At 44.6% G+C, this 19,571-nt stretch overlaps 1 protein-coding gene across 1 annotated transcript in view; it reads left to right on the top strand.

Annotated features, from left to right (window-relative positions):
- The window catches only part of LOC142201133 (uncharacterized), a 279,771-nt gene that overhangs the window by 48,448 nt on the left and 211,752 nt on the right, over nt 1–19,571 (top strand). The window lies entirely within an intron of this gene.

Below are 19,571 nucleotides of genomic sequence, written 5' to 3'. Positions count from 1 at the left end.
ATATGGAAGTCACCACTAGCACTGTATGGAGGTTAGTGATGCAGTGCAGAGATGACAGTCGGATACATAGCTGGCATACGACTGACAGAACAAATAACCAAGTCCTGAGTCAGTACAGCAGTATAAAGTAGGAAGGTTAGGAGTCAAGACCGAGAAACACCTGTGCAAGGTACTGGCATCAATGGGAGCTTTTTTTCAAAAGAGACCCACATAGGAGGGGAGGAGGATTAAAAAGGACAAGGACATATTGGAGCCTGACGGCTGGGATCCCACCGATCACATGAACAGAGATTCCAGGACGACTGTTCAATGGAACTCATGTGTGCTGCAACTCCATTCAGTTCTGTGAGACTGTTGGACATAGCCAAGTGCTGACTCTGCCCCTTTTTGAAATGAGTCGCAGTAAATGCAGATCACAATTGTGACTTTTGTTCTATTGAAAATGGGAAACTCAAGACCTCTTTTGTAGTGTTCACTTAAGGCCTATAAGTTAGAGCCCTTTCCTGAGGATGCTTAAAGGGATTCTATCATTAAAATCACATTTTTTCTCGATCACACGTAGGAATAGCCTCAAGAAAGGCTATTCTTCTCCTACTTTTAGATATCTTCGCCACGCCGCCAATCGGTAGAAATCCTGGTTTTCATCTGTATCCAAATGAGTTCTCTCGCAGCACTGGGGGCGGGCCCAATGCTGTGAGAGAACTCTCCAGCGCCGCCTCTATCTACTTCAGGAACTTCCTCTCTGTGCGTCTTCTTCCGGAGTTGGGTTCAAACCTCTAGGCCTATACCCAATAAACCAATAGGGGCCGCCATTGCTGACATATTAGCTTTTTTCTAAAATGCTAATGAGCTGTTTGGTGCAATGAGGGTGTCACTGTTGCTCTCATCACACCAAAGAACTAACTCCCTGCTGCTATAACTGGGATTATATGGCCATTATATGACAGGGATACATGCCAGGCAGTATACATGTCAATCATTGCAGGGAGGAAGGGACTAGGCACCGGAAAGCATAAGAACAATGGTGACATCCGTGTTGCACTAAAGAGGTCATTACCATGTCATGAGTAAGAGCTAATATCTCAGCGGTGGGGGACTGATCGAGAAGCAGAAAAAACTAGCATTTCATTGACATGAACGCCGACTATCTGACGGTTCTTATAGTTCAATAGGGACTGCTCCGGTGACAGACTCCCTTTAGTAACAACATTGTATAAGTGAATTTGATAACTATCCCTTAATGTGTTCTGTAAGCCGCTTTCAAAGGTGGAGCTGGAGTATAAAGCCACTTTCTGTAGCCGTGTCATGTAGAGCTCTTCTTTCTTGTCCTGGTGGTTTAGCACCATCTTAGCTAAATAACAAATGTTCAAAGTTCTGCTGGAATCACATCGCTCTTGGATTTAATTTCGGCAGCAAAGAGAAAAGAAAAATAAGCATTTGTGTCACGGACATATTTATATTGAACATAGATTTTTATACAAAAAAAACATCTGAACTTTTTATTGAAGAAAGTGCTTTAGGACAACTGTAAATGAATGATGAAAGGCAGTGATGTTTGAAGACAACAAAATCTGGAATTAATTCTTTTTATCCGTAACAGATTAAAATAGTGTTTTTAACTTCTACTATGATAGCGCTCTCAGTAATACTGATCTTGTTCAGCCACATTGAGGACTAAAAACCTATCTTTCAGGATGCCTGCTAGAAAAATAATTACTGGCCAAGATCAAAGATGACTTTTTTTTTCGAGAAAAAAAAAAAAAGTAACAGGAAAATGTGCCTTGTCGTTTTTGCTTTGTAAGAAAATAATCTACTAATGACAAGGTAAAAGAGCTCACTTGTGCAACCTTCTTCTATCCCCTCGTACCTACCTGCCTTCATCATTGTCTATGACTTCTGAAGGATGAGCCAATTGTAGTCACTACAGTTGATTTAGTGCCCTCATACAGTAATATAATAATAAGCTCATATTTTCCAGTTTATGTTTCATGTTATTTGAAGTAGTAAAAACCCGACGCATAAAGCTGTAAAAATCTGAGTAATGTTACATAATGAGCATGAGAGTTGTGTGTGCGGCACATTGTTTCTAAGAAAAATTGATATACGTGATGTAGTAAAGCGCGGGAAGTCCTAAGAATTCAGCTGCTTTGTCAGTATCTCACAGATATATCTATCTATCTATCTATCTATCTATCTATCTATCTATCTATCTATATATATACTCTAGTATAAGCGGATCCGAATATAAGCCGAGGCCCCTAATTTTACCACAAAAAACTGGGAAAACTCATTGGCTCAAGTATAAGCCTGGAAAGGGGGGGGGGGGGGAAATGCAGCAGCTACTGGAACATTTTAGAAATTAAAATGGTTGGAGTTTTTGGGTGCAGTAGATGCTGGGGAAGGGGAGGGGGTGTTTTGGTTGTTTGTCTGCCCCTTCTCTGAGCTTGGGATAGGAGTGATTTAGAACTTTTATTTTTTATTATATTTTTTTTTTTACAGTTTTTCTTTTCCACTATTTTACGGGAGATTCTATACACCACTTTTGCTGCAGGTCTTGCCCCCCCCCCCCCAAAAAAAAAAAATTAAAAAATGTATTTTTGTTTGACTCGAGTATAAGCTGAGGGGGGCTTTTTCAGCAATCTAGGAATGGATTGAGCAGAAGGTAGAAGTATAAGAACTTCTTATATATTTCCCATTCCTTCTGTAGCCATTCTTGTTTTCAGCTCAAAATCTACAACAAAAAAGCTGCGTCTCTGCAATGTGGGGCCTGTCTGAAAATGGTTTTCCCATCTCAAGTGTTTCAGCCAGGCTGCCTGCAGTTTCTGCTCCCACCACACTGAACAGGACACACAATCCTTCTGCAGATCAGATAATATGCTGATACTTATGTAGAATGGACTCAATGTTATCTGTGTGTTTCCTTAGAGAGATAACAGACTAAGCTTTATCAGCAAACTGCAATTAGCTGAACAGATTGTCCTGCCGGCACTGGGCACAGAGTAAGTGATGTCACTTGTCCTATCTCCCAGGTCCTTGGTTATAGCAACACTGTGTAAACAATGGAAGGAATAAGGTCACATAGCAGGAGAACAAAGCAGAATTTGTAAAGCAATATATTTAGGAAAAGTCTTCAATTTACATAACCTACCAGTACCGCCGCGGTTTTGGAAATCGCAGCATGTCATTTATATCTACAGAAACATCAGCGGCTTTCCAGTAGATATAATTGTAACAGAAAGTCTGTGGAGGAAAACTCCATGAACTGTTCAAAGTGCTGCGGGAAGAACCGCGATGCGCTCTCGCAGCGCTTTAGCATATTTATATAAACATTTTTGTAAATATAATTCATTAAAAAATTTTGCAGCATTATAAAGATTTTCTCTAACCATCTTAGGCCCAGTTCACATCTGCGTTTGGCCATTCTGTTCCCCTCTCCGCATAAAAAATACAGACAGGCAGTGCATCACTTTTCTCCCTGCCTTTTTCACACGGAAACCAAGTGGAAACCACACAGAGCCCATTATAGGCTATGGGGTCTGGCACTTTTTTAAGGTAATCGCTTTTTTATGTGGATTAGGTTTCCGTTCAGGGGGTTCCCAAGCTGATTTCCTGAACGGAAACCCGAACACAGATGTGAACTGGACCTTGGTGACAGTCTGTCTTGTTCAGTTGCCAGATATAACCATGAATGCAGGAACTTTCTAGAAACTCAGCTATGATCTCTTTATTGTTATCAGGCAGAGACACTACAGGTATGAGAAGATAAACCTGTCACAATAGGGAAAGAATGGCTGGGTTTCTAACCATAGAAAGTTCCGGCATTCATGGTCGTATCCATTAGCAACTGATTAAGACCACAAGTTGTAATCACTTAGATGGTTAGAGAAAATCTTTTAAAAAAAAAAAAATCTTTAAAACATTTTGAATTACTTATTTGCAAAAAATGTTTAAAGGGTCTCTATCACTGGGAAAAGTCATTTTTAACTAATCACATCCTTGCTAGAGATGAGCGAGTAGTATTCGATCGAGTAGGTGTTCGATCAAATACTACGGTATTCGAAATACTCGTACTCGATCGAGTACCACTCGCTATTCGAATGTAAAAGTTCGATGCAGAACCAGCATTGATTGGCTGAATGCTATACAGTCGGCCAATCAATGCTGGTTCTTCTCCTACCTTTAGAAGTCTTCTCCTTGCAGTGTCCCCGCGGCGTCTTCTGGCTCTGAATTCACTCTGTCAGGCATCGGGCCTGGGCAGAGCCGACTGCGCATGCCCGCTTGTAGTGCGGACATGCGCAGTCGGCTCTGCCCAGGCCCGATGCCTGGCAGAGTGAATTCAGAGCCGGAAGACGCTGCGGGGACGCTGCACGGAGAAGACTTCTCGGAGGATCCAGCCCGACCCTCACTCGTGGACTTGGTAAGTATAATTTGATCGAATGTTGTTAGCCCCGAAACTAGCATTTTCCCCCCCATAGACTATAATAGGGTTCGATTATTTGATTCGAGTAGTCGAATATTGAGGGGCTACTCGAGACGAATCTGGAATCTCGAACATTTTACTGTTCACTCATCTCTAATCCTTGCATAGCCTTTAGAAAGGCTATGCCACACCTACCTTTAGTATGTAAATTGCCTCAGTGGTTTCTGAATAAGTCCGTTTTTATTCATAAGCAAATGAGCCTCCAGCCAGCACAGGAAGTTCTCAGCAGCACTGCTGTCTCCTATTATCTCCTAAACAGGAAGCTGAGTCATCATCATCAGAAGCAGCAGCCTGTGCTGTATACACCTATAGGAAACTATAGCAAAGAGGATGCACGATGCATCGTGCACCAGTCTAATTAGCATATGAATAAAAACTGACTATTTCTGAAACCACTGAGGCAATTTACATACTAACGGTAGGTGTAGAATAGTCTTCTAAAGGCTATGCAAGGATGTGATTAGTTAAACATGACTTTTCCTAATGATAGAGCCCCTTTAACTTTTGTCTACAAATAGAGAGTAACCATTTAATGGAACACTTCTTTAAAAAAAAAAAAAAAAAAATCTATAAAAAAAATCTGTTGCTGAGAGGTTTGTAAAGAGTCTTCCGAAAATGGAAATATCTCGAAAGAGTGATTTCGTATTCCTCTGAATTTCCAGCGTTGTTTGTGTCTGTTCCCATAAACGACTCTCTTCCTTTATTATGTCGAGTAACATAACCACTTTGCTACCAAAAGACCCAACAGGCTGCACATATGCCAAATCCCCCAGCAGCGAGTCCCCCCCCCCCTTGTCTCCCGCACATGGCACAGTTGTTTGTTTCTGAAATAATGCTGGCTGCCATCCAAGCAGTTGATTCCACACATGGAATGCGGAGCGTGGCCACGTGCCAAGTTCTAGCGCGCCTTCTGTGTAATGAGCACTGAATTAAGCATCAGCGCCTGAGGAAGTGTGTTGTGGGGTAGCTCTGCCTGGAACATCGATAGGAACAAAAAAGTTAATTACTGTTCGCTGGCATTGTACAATACGTCATTACTTTTATATGCCTGCTAATTATAGCTAAAACAATTGAGGAGATCTTAGCTAATTAGAACACTCCAGGGACCGCGGGCACATGCCAAGAATCACTTGGGCACTGTTAGAACGAGTCAAGAGAGTTGGCTTTGTTTCATATTGTCATGTAATTGAGACATCTGAAGAGAATAACAGGTTTTGGATAGTAAATGAGCGCTGCATAATTTTTGCCGGGTTCTTTTGTAGCGACGAATTTAATCAGATTACATTTATAACCGTAATTAATTTTATCAGCTGCTAACGAATGTTTGCAGGGCATCGTTGACAGACCACATTAGGAAGTACAACAATCTATGTGTTGTAGTATTCTTCTTTACAGGCGAAGCAATAAAGCCGGTACGGGAGTTTTCCCACCCCTTTAAGTGTATGCCAAGAGATTTGTACTAAACCTGTGCAAGGTGTATATTTATTTATTCTGTGCTCACGCTGTATATGCCCACTGGTAGGATCAAAGAAATGGGTACGTGTAGGCAAATGGATATTACACCTCTCTGTAGAGTTAGGAGGATTTAGCAAAGTGTCCATGGCAAAAACAATGTTAGTTTTGAGAAATTTAAATCCTTTAAAGAGGACCTTTTACCTGTTAGTCCGGGGCCCCACGTGGCATAAGCGCCACAGTTTGGCTGTCACAAAATCCGTGCCATTTTACAGTCCCTGCAAAGTGTGAATCCCATCCACACATTGCAGAAAAATACCCACAGTGGAAATGCCACACTTTACAAAACCGTTGCTGTTTTGAAAATTGCAGCATGTGAATCATACCTACGGAAACGCAGACTGTTTCTCTATAGGTGTGATTGAAAAGCGCTATGGGAAAAACCCTGGGGGAAACGCATTGTGTTTTTCACTTTTTAAGTCTTCAGCCTTGTTGGCTGTTTTTGTAAATAATTGTGTTCCTCATGAAATAACAATTTTGGGGCATCTCTTCTTATAGCTCTGCATCGTGCCATTTGTGTTTTATCTCTAAGGTCTCATGTATTTTTATCCACAATTGCAAGTCAACAATTTCAATGGGCCCGGACATACAGCGGCAGTTCTTGAGACTGTGTGTTTGGGCTGAATTGAAGAACCGCAAATTACGGAGCAGGTCTTACGCTAGGTTCACACTAGCGCCCGGAGTCCGTTCTAAGCTTTCCGTCTTCTGCATGCAGAAGACGGAAAGCTGTCAGACCTGGTCCGGCTGTGTGCGCCTGTGAGCGTTTTATGCTCTCCACCACGAAACCGTTTTTTTAAAACTGGACACAGAGTACTGCATGTCCAACTCTGTGTCCATGGCATGACTAAGGAACAGTAGTTTCTGAAACACGTTGGCGTTTTTTTTTATCTCTTGTTTTTCTTTTCTTTTGTATGTCCTCTTTTTTACTTTAATATGGAATAAAAACTAATTTTTTATGAAAAGAAAACCTCGGAGAGTTGCGGAGCTTTTTTCTATTTCTTCCTGCTTATAAAAACTCACCCCCGGAAATAGCTTAGGGTCACTTGAATCAAACAGTGTTTTCCCCTCTGTTGCCACAATTGCACTGTTTTTGCCCATAAATAGATGAACTCTTTGGTGCAGCGACAACCCCTTTGCTGTTTCAAAGTGCTCATTTACATATTGACATAAAACGGGAGAAACACTTTGGTTCTGGTGACACTAACCTATCTATAGGGCTGGACTGATATTCTGGGTTCTAGTGACCCTAACCTATCTACCTGCAGGGTTGGGGTGATATGCTGGTTCTGGTGACCCTAACCTATCTACCTGCAGGGTTGGGGTGATATGCTGGTTCTGGTTACACTAGCCTATCTACCTGCAGGGTTGGGGTGATATGCTGGTTCTGGTGACACTAACCTATCTATCTTTAGAGCTGGGGTGATATGCTGGGTACTGGTGACACTAACCTATCTATCTGCAGGGCTGGGGTGATATGCTGGTTCTGGTGACACTAACCTATCTATCTGTAGGGCTGGGGTGATATGCTGGTTCTGGTGACACTAGCCTATCTACCTGCAGGGTTGGGGTGATATGCTGGTTCTGGTGACCCTAACCTATCTATCTGCAGGGCTGGGGTGATATGCTGGTTCTGGTGACACTAACCTATCTATCTGCAGGGCTGGGGTGATATGCTGGTTCTGGTGACACTAGCCTATATACCTGCAGGGTTGGGGTGATATGCTGGTTCTGGTGACCCTAACCTATCTATCTGCAGGGCTGGGGTGATATGCTGGTTCTGGTGACACTAGCCTATCTACCTGCAGGGCTGGGGTGATATGCTGGTTCTGGTGACCCTAACCTATCTATCTGCAGGGCTGGGGTGATATGCTGGTTCTGGTGACACTAGCCTATCTACCTGCAGGGTTGGGGTGATATGCTGGTTCTGGTGACCCTAACCTATCTATCTGCAGGGCTGGGGTGATATGCTGGTTCTGGTGACACTAACCTATCTATCTTTAGAGCTGGGGTGATATGCTGGGTACTGGTGACACTAACCTATCTATCTGCAGGGCTGGGGTGATATGCTGGTTCTGGTGACACTAGCTTATATACCTGCAGGGTTGGGGTGATATGCTGGTTCTGGTGACACTAACCTATCTATCTTTAGAGCTGGGGTGATATGCTGGTTCTGCTGACCCTAACCTATCTACCTGCAGGGTTGGAGTGATATGCTGGTTCTGGTGACACTAGCCTATCTACCTGCAGGGCTGGGGTGATATGCTGGTTCTGGTGACACTAACCTATCTATCTGCAGGGCTGGGGTGATATGCTGATTCTGGTTACACTAACCTATCTATCTGCAGGGCTGGGGTGATATGCTGATTCTGGTTACACTAGCCTATCTATAGGGCTGGATTGATATTCTGGGTTCTAGTGACCCTAACCTATCTATTTGCAGGGCTGGATTGATATTCTGGGTTTTGGTGACACTAACCTATCTATCTGCAGGGCTGGATTGATATTCTGGGTTTTGGTGACACTAACCTATCTATCTGCAGGGCTGGATTGATATTCTGGGTTTTGGTGACACTAACCTATCTATCTGCAGGGCTGAGGTGATATGCTGGTTCTGGTGACACTAACCTATCTCTCTGCAGGGCTGGGGTGATATGCTGGTTCTGGTGACACTAACCTATCTATCTTTAGAGCTGGGGTGATATGCTGGTTCTGGTGACCCTAACCTATCTACCTGCAGGGTTGGGGTGATATGCTGGTTCTGGTGACACTAGCCTATCTACCTGCAGGGCTGGGGTGATATGCTGGTTCTGGTGACACTAACCTATCTATTTGCAGGGCTGGGGTGATATGCTGGTTCTGGTTACACTAGCCTATCTATAGGGCTGGATTGATATTCTGGGTTCTAGTGACCCTAACCTATCTACCTGCAGGGTTGGGGTGATATGCTGGTTCTGGTGACACTAGCCTATCTACCTGCAGGGCTGGGGTGATATGCTGGTTCTGGTGACACTAACCTATCTATCTGCAGGGCTGGGGTGATATGCTGGTTCGTGTTACACTAGCCTATCTATAGGGCTGGATTGATATTCTGGGTTCTAGTGACCCTAACCTATCTATTTGCAGGGCTGGATTGATATTCTGGGTTTTGGTGACACTAACCTATCTATCTGCAGGGCTGAGGTGATATGCTGGTTCTGGTGACACTAACCTATCTATCTTTAGAGCTGGGGTGATATGCTGGTTCTGGTGACCCTAACCTATCTACCTGCAGGGTTGGGGTGATATGCTGGTTCTGGTGACACTAGCCTATCTACCTGCAGGGCTGGGGTGATATGCTGGTTCTGGTGACACTAACCTATCTATCTGCAGGGCTGAGGTGATATGCTGGTTCTGGTTACACTAGCCTATCTATAGGGCTGGATTGATATTCTGGGTTCTAGTGACCCTAACCTATCTATTTGCAGGGCTGGATTGATATTCTGGGTTTTGGTGACACTAACCTATCTACCTGCAGGGTTGGGGTGATATGCTGGTTCTGGTGACACTAGCCTATCTACCTGCAGGGCTGGGGTGATATGCTGGTTCTGGTGACACTAACCTATCTCTCTGCAGGGCTGGGGTGATATGCTGGTTCTGGTGACACTAACCTATCTATCTTTAGAGCTGGGGTGATATGCTGGTTCTGGTGACCCTAACCTATCTACCTGCAGGGTTGGGGTGATATGCTGGTTCTGGTGACACTAGCCTATCTACCTGCAGGGCTGGGGTGATATGCTGGTTTTGGTGACACTAACCTATCTATCTGCAGGGCTGGATTGATATTCTGGGTTTTGGTGACACTAACCTATCTATCTGCAGGGCTGGGGTGATATGCTGGTTCTGGTGACACTAACCTATCTATCTGCAGGACTGGGGTGATATGCTGGCTCTGGTGACCCTAACCTATCTATCTGCAGGGCTGAATTGATATTCTGGGTTCTGGTGACACTAACCTATCTATCTGCAGGGCTGGGGTGATATGCTGGTTCTGGTGACACTAACCTATCTACCTGCAGGGCTGGGGTGATATGCTGGTTCTGGTGACACTAACCTATCTATCTGCAGGACTGGGGTGATATGCTGGCTCTAGTGACCCTAACCTATCTATCTGCAGGGCTGGATTGATATTCTGGGTTCTAGTGACCCTAACCTATCTATCTGCAGGGCTGGGGTGATATGCTGGTTCTGGTGACACTAACCTATCTACCTGCAGGGCTGGGGTGATATGCTGGTTCTGGTGACACTAGCCTATCTACCTGCAGGGCTGGGGTGATATGCTGGTTCTGGTGACACTAACCTATCTGCAGGGCTGGATTGATATTCTGAGTTTTGGTGACACTAACCTATCTATCTGCAGGGCTGGATTGATATTCTGGGTTCTAGTGACCCTAACCTATCTATCTGCAGGGCTGGGGTGATATGCTGGTTCTGGTGACACTAACCTATCTACCTGCAGGGTTGGGGTGATATGCTGGTTCTGGTGACACTAGCCTATCTACCTGCAGGGCTGGGGTGATATGCTGGTTTTGGTGACACTAACCTATCTATCTGCAGGGCTGGATTGATATTCTGGGTTTTGGTGACACTAACCTATCTATCTGCAGGGCTGGGGTGATATGCTGGTTCTGGTGACACTAACCTATCTATCTGCAGGACTGGGGTGATATGCTGGCTCTGGTGACCCTAACCTATCTATCTGCAGGGCTGAATTGATATTCTGGGTTCTGGTGACACTAACCTATCTATCTGCAGGGCTGGGGTGATATGCTGGTTCTGGTGACACTAACCTATCTACCTGCAGGGCTGGGGTGATATGCTGGTTCTGGTGACACTAACCTATCTATCTGCAGGACTGGGGTGATATGCTGGCTCTGGTGACCCTAACCTATCTATCTGCAGGGCTGGATTGATATTCTGGGTTCTAGTGACCCTAACCTATCTATCTGCAGGGCTGGGGTGATATGCTGGTTCTGGTGACACTAACCTATCTACCTGCAGGGCTGGGGTGATATGCTGGTTCTGGTGACACTAGCCTATCTACCTGCAGGGCTGGGGTGATATGCTGGTTCTGGTGACACTAACCTATCTGCAGGGCTGGATTGATATTCTGGGTTCTAGTGACCCTAACCTATCTATCTGCAGGGCTGGGGTGATATGCTGGTTCTGGTGACACTAACCTATCTACCTGCAGGGCTGGGGTGATATGCTGGTTCTGGTGACACTAACCTATCTATCTGCAGGGCTGGGGTGATATGCTGATTCTGGTTACACTAACCTATCTATCTGCAGGGCTGGGGTGATATGCTGATTCTGGTTACACTAGCCTATCTATAGGGCTGGATTGATATTCTGGGTTCTAGTGACCCTAACCTATCTATTTGCAGGGCTGGATTGATATTCTGGGTTTTGGTGACACTAACCTATCTATCTGCAGGGCTGGATTGATATTCTGGGTTTTGGTGACACTAACCTATCTATCTGCAGGGCTGGATTGATATTCTGGGTTTTGGTGACACTAACCTATCTATCTGCAGGGCTGAGGTGATATGCTGGTTCTGGTGACACTAACCTATCTCTCTGCAGGGCTGGGGTGATATGCTGGTTCTGGTGACACTAACCTATCTATCTTTAGAGCTGGGGTGATATGCTGGTTCTGGTGACCCTAACCTATCTACCTGCAGGGTTGGGGTGATATGCTGGTTCTGGTGACACTAGCCTATCTACCTGCAGGGCTGGGGTGATATGCTGGTTCTGGTGACACTAACCTATCTATTTGCAGGGCTGGGGTGATATGCTGGTTCTGGTTACACTAGCCTATCTATAGGGCTGGATTGATATTCTGGGTTCTAGTGACCCTAACCTATCTACCTGCAGGGTTGGGGTGATATGCTGGTTCTGGTGACACTAGCCTATCTACCTGCAGGGCTGGGGTGATATGCTGGTTCTGGTGACACTAACCTATCTATCTGCAGGGCTGGGGTGATATGCTGGTTCGTGTTACACTAGCCTATCTATAGGGCTGGATTGATATTCTGGGTTCTAGTGACCCTAACCTATCTATTTGCAGGGCTGGATTGATATTCTGGGTTTTGGTGACACTAACCTATCTATCTGCAGGGCTGAGGTGATATGCTGGTTCTGGTGACACTAACCTATCTATCTTTAGAGCTGGGGTGATATGCTGGTTCTGGTGACCCTAACCTATCTACCTGCAGGGTTGGGGTGATATGCTGGTTCTGGTGACACTAGCCTATCTACCTGCAGGGCTGGGGTGATATGCTGGTTCTGGTGACACTAACCTATCTATCTGCAGGGCTGAGGTGATATGCTGGTTCTGGTTACACTAGCCTATCTATAGGGCTGGATTGATATTCTGGGTTCTAGTGACCCTAACCTATCTATTTGCAGGGCTGGATTGATATTCTGGGTTTTGGTGACACTAACCTATCTACCTGCAGGGTTGGGGTGATATGCTGGTTCTGGTGACACTAGCCTATCTACCTGCAGGGCTGGGGTGATATGCTGGTTCTGGTGACACTAACCTATCTCTCTGCAGGGCTGGGGTGATATGCTGGTTCTGGTGACACTAACCTATCTATCTTTAGAGCTGGGGTGATATGCTGGTTCTGGTGACCCTAACCTATCTACCTGCAGGGTTGGGGTGATATGCTGGTTCTGGTGACACTAGCCTATCTACCTGCAGGGCTGGGGTGATATGCTGGTTTTGGTGACACTAACCTATCTATCTGCAGGGCTGGATTGATATTCTGGGTTTTGGTGACACTAACCTATCTATCTGCAGGGCTGGGGTGATATGCTGGTTCTGGTGACACTAACCTATCTATCTGCAGGACTGGGGTGATATGCTGGCTCTGGTGACCCTAACCTATCTATCTGCAGGGCTGAATTGATATTCTGGGTTCTGGTGACACTATCCTATCTATCTGCAGGGCTGGGGTGATATGCTGGTTCTGGTGACACTAACCTATCTACCTGCAGGGCTGGGGTGATATGCTGGTTCTGGTGACACTAACCTATCTATCTGCAGGACTGGGGTGATATGCTGGCTCTGGTGACCCTAACCTATCTATCTGCAGGGCTGGATTGATATTCTGGGTTCTAGTGACCCTAACCTATCTATCTGCAGGGCTGGGGTGATATGCTGGTTCTGGTGACACTAACCTATCTACCTGCAGGGCTGGGGTGATATGCTGGTTCTGGTGACACTAGCCTATCTACCTGCAGGGCTGGGGTGATATGCTGGTTCTGGTGACACTAACCTATCTGCAGGGCTGGATTGATATTCTGGGTTTTGGTGACACTAACCTATCTATCTGCAGGGCTGGATTGATATTCTGGGTTCTAGTGACCCTAACCTATCTACCTGCAGGGCTGGGGTGATATGCTGGTTTTGGTGACACTAACCTATCTATCTGCAGGGCTGGATTGATATTCTGGGTTTTGGTGACACTAACCTATCTATCTGCAGGGCTGGAGTGATATGCTGGTTCTGGTGACACTAACCTATCTATCTGCAGGACTGGGGTGATATGCTGGCTCTGGTGACCCTAACCTATCTATCTGCAGGGCTGAATTGATATTCTGGGTTCTGGTGACACTAACCTATCTATCTGCAGGGCTGGGGTGATATGCTGGTTCTGGTGACACTAACCTATCTACCTGCAGGGCTGGGGTGATATGCTGGTTCTGGTGACACTAACCTATCTATCTGCAGGACTGGGGTGATATGCTGGCTCTGGTGACCCTAACCTATCTATCTGCAGGGCTGGATTGATATTCTGGGTTCTAGTGACCCTAACCTATCTATCTGCAGGGCTGGGGTGATATGCTGGTTCTGGTGACACTAACCTATCTACCTGCAGGGCTGGGGTGATATGCTGGTTCTGGTGACACTAGCCTATCTACCTGCAGGGCTGGGGTGATATGCTGGTTCTGGTGACACTAACCTATCTGCAGGGCTGGATTGATATTCTGGGTTCTAGTGACCCTAACCTATCTATCTGCAGGGCTGGGGTGATATGCTGGTTCTGGTGACACTAACCTATCTATCTGCAGGGCTGGGGTGATATGCTGGTTCTGGTGACACTAACCTATCTACCTGCAGGGCTGAATTGATATTCTGGGTTCTGGTGACACTAACCTATCTATCTGTAGGGCTGGGTTGATATACTGGTTCCGGTGACAGACTCCCTTTAATAAGTGTATGCAAATAGATGACAATCCATTTCTATTAATTTATTTTTTCTTTTTTGGACACAAAAGCTTTTAAAAATACTATGCAAAAAGCCAAACATATAAAAACAAATCTCCATCTGTTTTGTTTTTGCATTTGTTATATGGACCCAAAAACATGAAGTAAATTGCCCCTAATAGGGCCTCATTGATTTCTCTTATGGCCTGTGATCCTCTATATGAAATCCATTCATAGGTTTGTGTTTTCTAAGCACTTGTGCCCTGCTCCTTGCACAGAGGGGTTATTATCATAAAGAATTAAGCCGTCATTGTGTTGTTTAAGCCGTGTTGTTGTTTTACATTGATTCCCTACCAGTCTTTACCAGTTTCTCTACCTTCCCCTAGATATTTGCTTGTGTCACATAATAAGATCTATTATTAAAATGCATAAAATACCGAGTGATTAAAGTGCCAACAAATAATAAAGTTTAGTATTTAAGTGCATGTAAAATAATTGCTTTGTAATCCCTCAGTCCCTCTCTCCTAGCATTATAATCATGATTGTCGATACATATCTTACTGTATTCAAATAGTCCCCATTGTATCCCTGATTAAAAGTAGTAATTAGAAGCTCAGCCGGCGCTCTTTATTCCTTTTCATTGCCAGCAAATGGAAATCATTGCCTTTTAAACACCTTTTATTTAATAAATGTATACTACTTTGGTGGGGGGCAGGGGGCAGTCAACTTTAGTGTTAGGTGGTGGTAGTACGGCCTCATTTATAACTTCAACCACAGCACTGCTGACCGTCCCTGCGGGAACTCTTCAACTTCACAAGACAGTTTTCGGAGGTACGTGCTTGTACTGGGGCCCTCTGGAGATATAGAATAATATAGGAAATTAGAAGACAGGAGCATAGAAATGTAAATAGTTCCCATGTTATCTAGACAAAAGAAAATTTGTAAACTTCAGTTTCCAGGCGACTTTTACAGTTTATTTGTTCAGTGGAGAAATCTTACCTGGATAGGAAGAATTTAAAGAGGACTTTTTAGCACCTCTAGTAATTTTAGTTCTTACAATGTGTTAATAGTCGCCACTCCGCTGATTCCAGCACAGTTGGGATTTTCTCTCTAGCCCCCACCATTCCTGAGCAACAAGTGCAGGTAGTTTTGGTGCCTGATCTGTTACTTAAGTTCTGTAGTGTCAGAAGGGCGGTGTCTGGCAGGGGGTGTGATTAAGAGCACCAATCAGAGGCAGCTAGTGTCAGAGCTCAGAATAACACCCCTTGTCTACTTCTGCTTGACACCGCCCTCCTGACAGTACAGAGCCTAAACAGCATATCAGGCGTCAAAACTAATAGCACTGATTGCTCTGGAATGGTGGGGGCTAGAGAAAAAATTCCAACTGTGCCAAAATCATTGTGTGTTGGGCGGGGTGGGGGTTTGCTATTAATTGATGTAAAAAGCTGGACTTGTTGGAGGTGGTGAAAGGTCCTCTGTCAGAGTTGTCTTTGGGCCTTATCAGCTTTTTTATTGTACTGCTGAGGGCAGGCTCACACCTGCGCCCGGGCTCCGCTTTGCAGGTTTCCGACTTCTGCCCGAGAAACTGGAAAGGAGATGAAAACCGGTAGTCAGTTTTCAAACCCATCCATTTGAATGGGTATGCAAAGTGTCTGCCTGTGAGTGTCTTCTGCCTCTCCGCGGCGAAACCGGATTTTTTTAACCGGACACAAAGTCGGACATGCAGGACTTTGTGTCCAGTTAAAAAAAACGGTTTTGTCGCGGAGACCAGAAGACGCACACGGGCGGACACTGACTGCCGGGTTTCCGTCTCCTGTTCAGTTTCTCAGGCAGAAGACGGAAACCCACAAAGCAGAGACCGGGCGCAGGTGTGAACCCGCCCTGACCTATCCATGGGAAAAGCCATTGGTATCTGATTATTTGGGGTCCAACACCAAAGCTGCAGACCAAAGCTGAAAAAAATTGGAAACACATTCAAAAATCTGCTGTGCTTTGCTGTGGAGCCTGCACCAGAAACTCAAGGTAGAGCCTTAAGTTTCCGCAGTGGTTTGCAATTTGGATCAATGCTTTAAATTTTCCCTATTCAATGGCGCTAATCCCTCTGTGGCCTCCCGTTGTGACTTCTGTGATGTTCCCACAGCTGAAACCATGGCATGTTTGGGCAGGACGCCTCATTGTTCCGCCTGCTTGAAAATAAACTGTTGACCAGTGGCTCCTGTTAATATGACTGATTTGTTGAGCAAAACATCCCAAAATTCTCGTTAAAAACCTTGAGATTTACTCTGTTACTTTCAACCTATGCAATGCATTGTGAGACTTGTGATTCCTGCAGATATACCACTGCTAACTCACCACATTTCACATGAGTGTGGCAGCTCTCTGGAAACAAGCAGACTTCACACAGGTTGGTTGAAGAGTAGTTTTTTTTATGTGGTATGTTAAAGGGCGGAGTCTGCCATCAGAACCAGCATATCAACCCACTCTGCAGATAGTCAGTGAAAAAATTAAGCAAGAAAAAGATTTGATACTCAGCCCAAATGTTGTCGAATCTCGGTTTCCATGTGTAAAGTTCCTTTTCACCGATATATCCTCGGTAAGGCTATGCCCGGAAAGTTAGACTCCCTCGACTCGGAGTAGTAGGTACAAATTTCAAAAGTAAAAAAGATCCAGCAAAAGCCAAGGTAGATGGTTCAATATAGAAAAATTTCTTCTTTATTATAAATCGCACATGCTCAATAAAAACCGCAACGGTACAAACATTACTAGCAAAAAATAGCGTCAGACTGACGCGTTTCGGATCCTATGTCCTTCCTCAAAGTCTGAACTACCACCATTGAGATCACCACGCTATTTGAACTGTTGCTGATGGAATTATAGAGAACACCTGATGTTGTTATAATCAGTACCAATAAGAACATGCGCTGTAAACGATAGAGTGTATGAAGTCTCCATTTTTGATATTGGCATAGCGCATTATGGAATAACGGGCATGAAAGAGCAAATAATAGTATACCGGACAACATTATGAAGGTTGACGAGTGAAGTTTTCATCCATACAACTCTAGCCTGTTGACCATCTAAATGATGATGCTTATGCATAGAGACTTTGAGATCGCATGTCTGATTTGCTAAATATATAGCCGATGACACTGTTGCATGGAGATTATGGGATCCCAACAAGGACATGCGCATTAATATACAGAGGACATGAAGTCTCCATCTTTTATATTGGCATAGCGCATTGTGGGATATTAACAGGAGCATGCGCATTAATCTATGGAGAACATGAATCTTCCATCTTTGATATTGGCATGGTGCATTACAACTTCTGCCTGTGGTATAGATATGAAAGAGTGGGCAGTGGAACACCGGATGATGACGTGGGGGTTGACGAGTGAGGTCTCATCCATGCAACCCTGGCCTGTCAATTATCCTAATGATGATTGCTTACGTATAGTGACCATGAGATCGCAGTAGGTGTATGCGCAATGACGTATAGTGAATATGGACTTTTCCTTACCTGTATAGACATAGTGCATCGAAATCTTCATTTCCTATATAGGTTTATTGTAATGGATATAGACCAATGAAATAAGATGATACATATTGTTTAGATAAACAAGTTGATGACATTCTTCTGCAAATGAAAAATCTTCCTGATTTTGTCTCTATTTCTCTTGTTTTTAATTTTTTACTCAGTATGAGATCCGTGGGTTTATTTCACACGGATTCTTGTTTGTTTTTAAACAATTGACTGTTCATTATTGTGGGTTTTGGGTATATTAAAATCATAAATGTGTTTTTGTCTAGTATACACAAGACAGATTGAGATCACAACGTTTTTTACGCAACTGACGCAGGATACTTAGCACCTGATTATAACAACATCAGGTGTTCTCTATAATTCCATCAGCAACAGTTCAAATAGCGTGGTGATCTCAATGGTGGTAGTTCAGACTTTGAGGAAGGACATAGGATCCGAAACGCGTCAGTCTGACGCTATTTTTTGCTAGTAATGTTTGTACCGTTGCGGTTTTTATTGAGCATGTGCGATTTATAATAAAGAAGAAATTTTTCTATATTGAACCATCTACCTTGGCTTTTGCTGGATCTTTTTTACTTTTGAAATTTGCACTCTGCAGATAGGTAGGTTAGGGTCACCAGAACCAGCATATCACCCCAACCCTGCAGATAAGTAGGTTAGAGTCACCAGAACCAGCATATCACCCCAGACCTGCAGATAAGCTGGTTCTGGTGACCCTAACCTACCTATCACCCCAGCCCTGCAGTTTGAGGTTTTTTGCCGGTCCGCTGGGTGGTGGGCTAGCCTCAGTAGACACAGCACATTATGTGGGGTGCGATAGGGCGGCTCGGCGATCAGGCTACAGTGTCGTGGCTCTTAGCATAGCTCCTGGCGGGGACCATGTCTACAGCGCTGTACACCGAGGTCTTACCAGAACCCCCAATCTACAGCGCTGTTTGTTGTATTGCGCTGCTGAGGCTCAGGGTACAATGTTGCTACTCTACTTGCAGAATTTGCTCAGATGGGAGCAAGGACAAGAACATCCTATGTAGCCAGCCCTCGTTCTGCTCCTACTAGCTGTATGTTCTGCGAGTAGGAGCAGCTCTGGATGCTAGTGGACGGCTGGATATAACATTAGTTGTCCAACCCGCGGCTCCTACTCATTCTGAACCTATGGTGAGTTGAGTCATATTCACATTATAAATGTGATAATTAAATGATATGTATGCATTAAAATCCAACTCCCTCAATAACCCCGCCCCGATATGACCAAAGCCCCTTCTCTGTCCCACTCCCAACCCATACTGCTGGGCCATGGAAAAATGGTGTTGCTTGAAGAAGGTTCCTGGTGCAAGAATGGTTCGTGACAGCTGAGTTAAGGTCACCAGTACCCAGTCCTGCAGATAGGTCTGCGATCCTGCTGTCCCTGATTTTTGTTGTCAGTGGGAAGAACGTCAGGAGACGATAGCTTTATAAGGGTTAGGCAGAACTCTGAGACACGGCTGTTCTCTTCTTCTCAGTAAATGACAACATGTATGTTGGTCACATGGCAATGCCACAACGCCATCTCATTAAAATGAATGGTTCTGAGCTGCAGCACGGCCACGTGACCAATGGATATGATGCATGAAAATCTGTCACACACTGCTTTTATGATATCAGCTTAATGTGAATAGGGTAAAGGTATTATATACAGTATATTATGGTTACTATGTAATTCACATTGTAGCCAGAGCAAATGCCTGTTGTTGAAGCCAAACTAAGGACTGTCACTCATTGTAGACCACCGACTTCTTTAACTACTG

Source organism: Leptodactylus fuscus, chromosome 4, assembly GCF_031893055.1.
Source record: "Leptodactylus fuscus isolate aLepFus1 chromosome 4, aLepFus1.hap2, whole genome shotgun sequence".
Taxonomy (NCBI): domain Eukaryota; kingdom Metazoa; phylum Chordata; class Amphibia; order Anura; family Leptodactylidae; genus Leptodactylus; species Leptodactylus fuscus.
The sequence above is the reverse complement of the archived record's forward strand: the minus strand, read 5'-3'. Positions and strand labels throughout refer to the sequence as shown.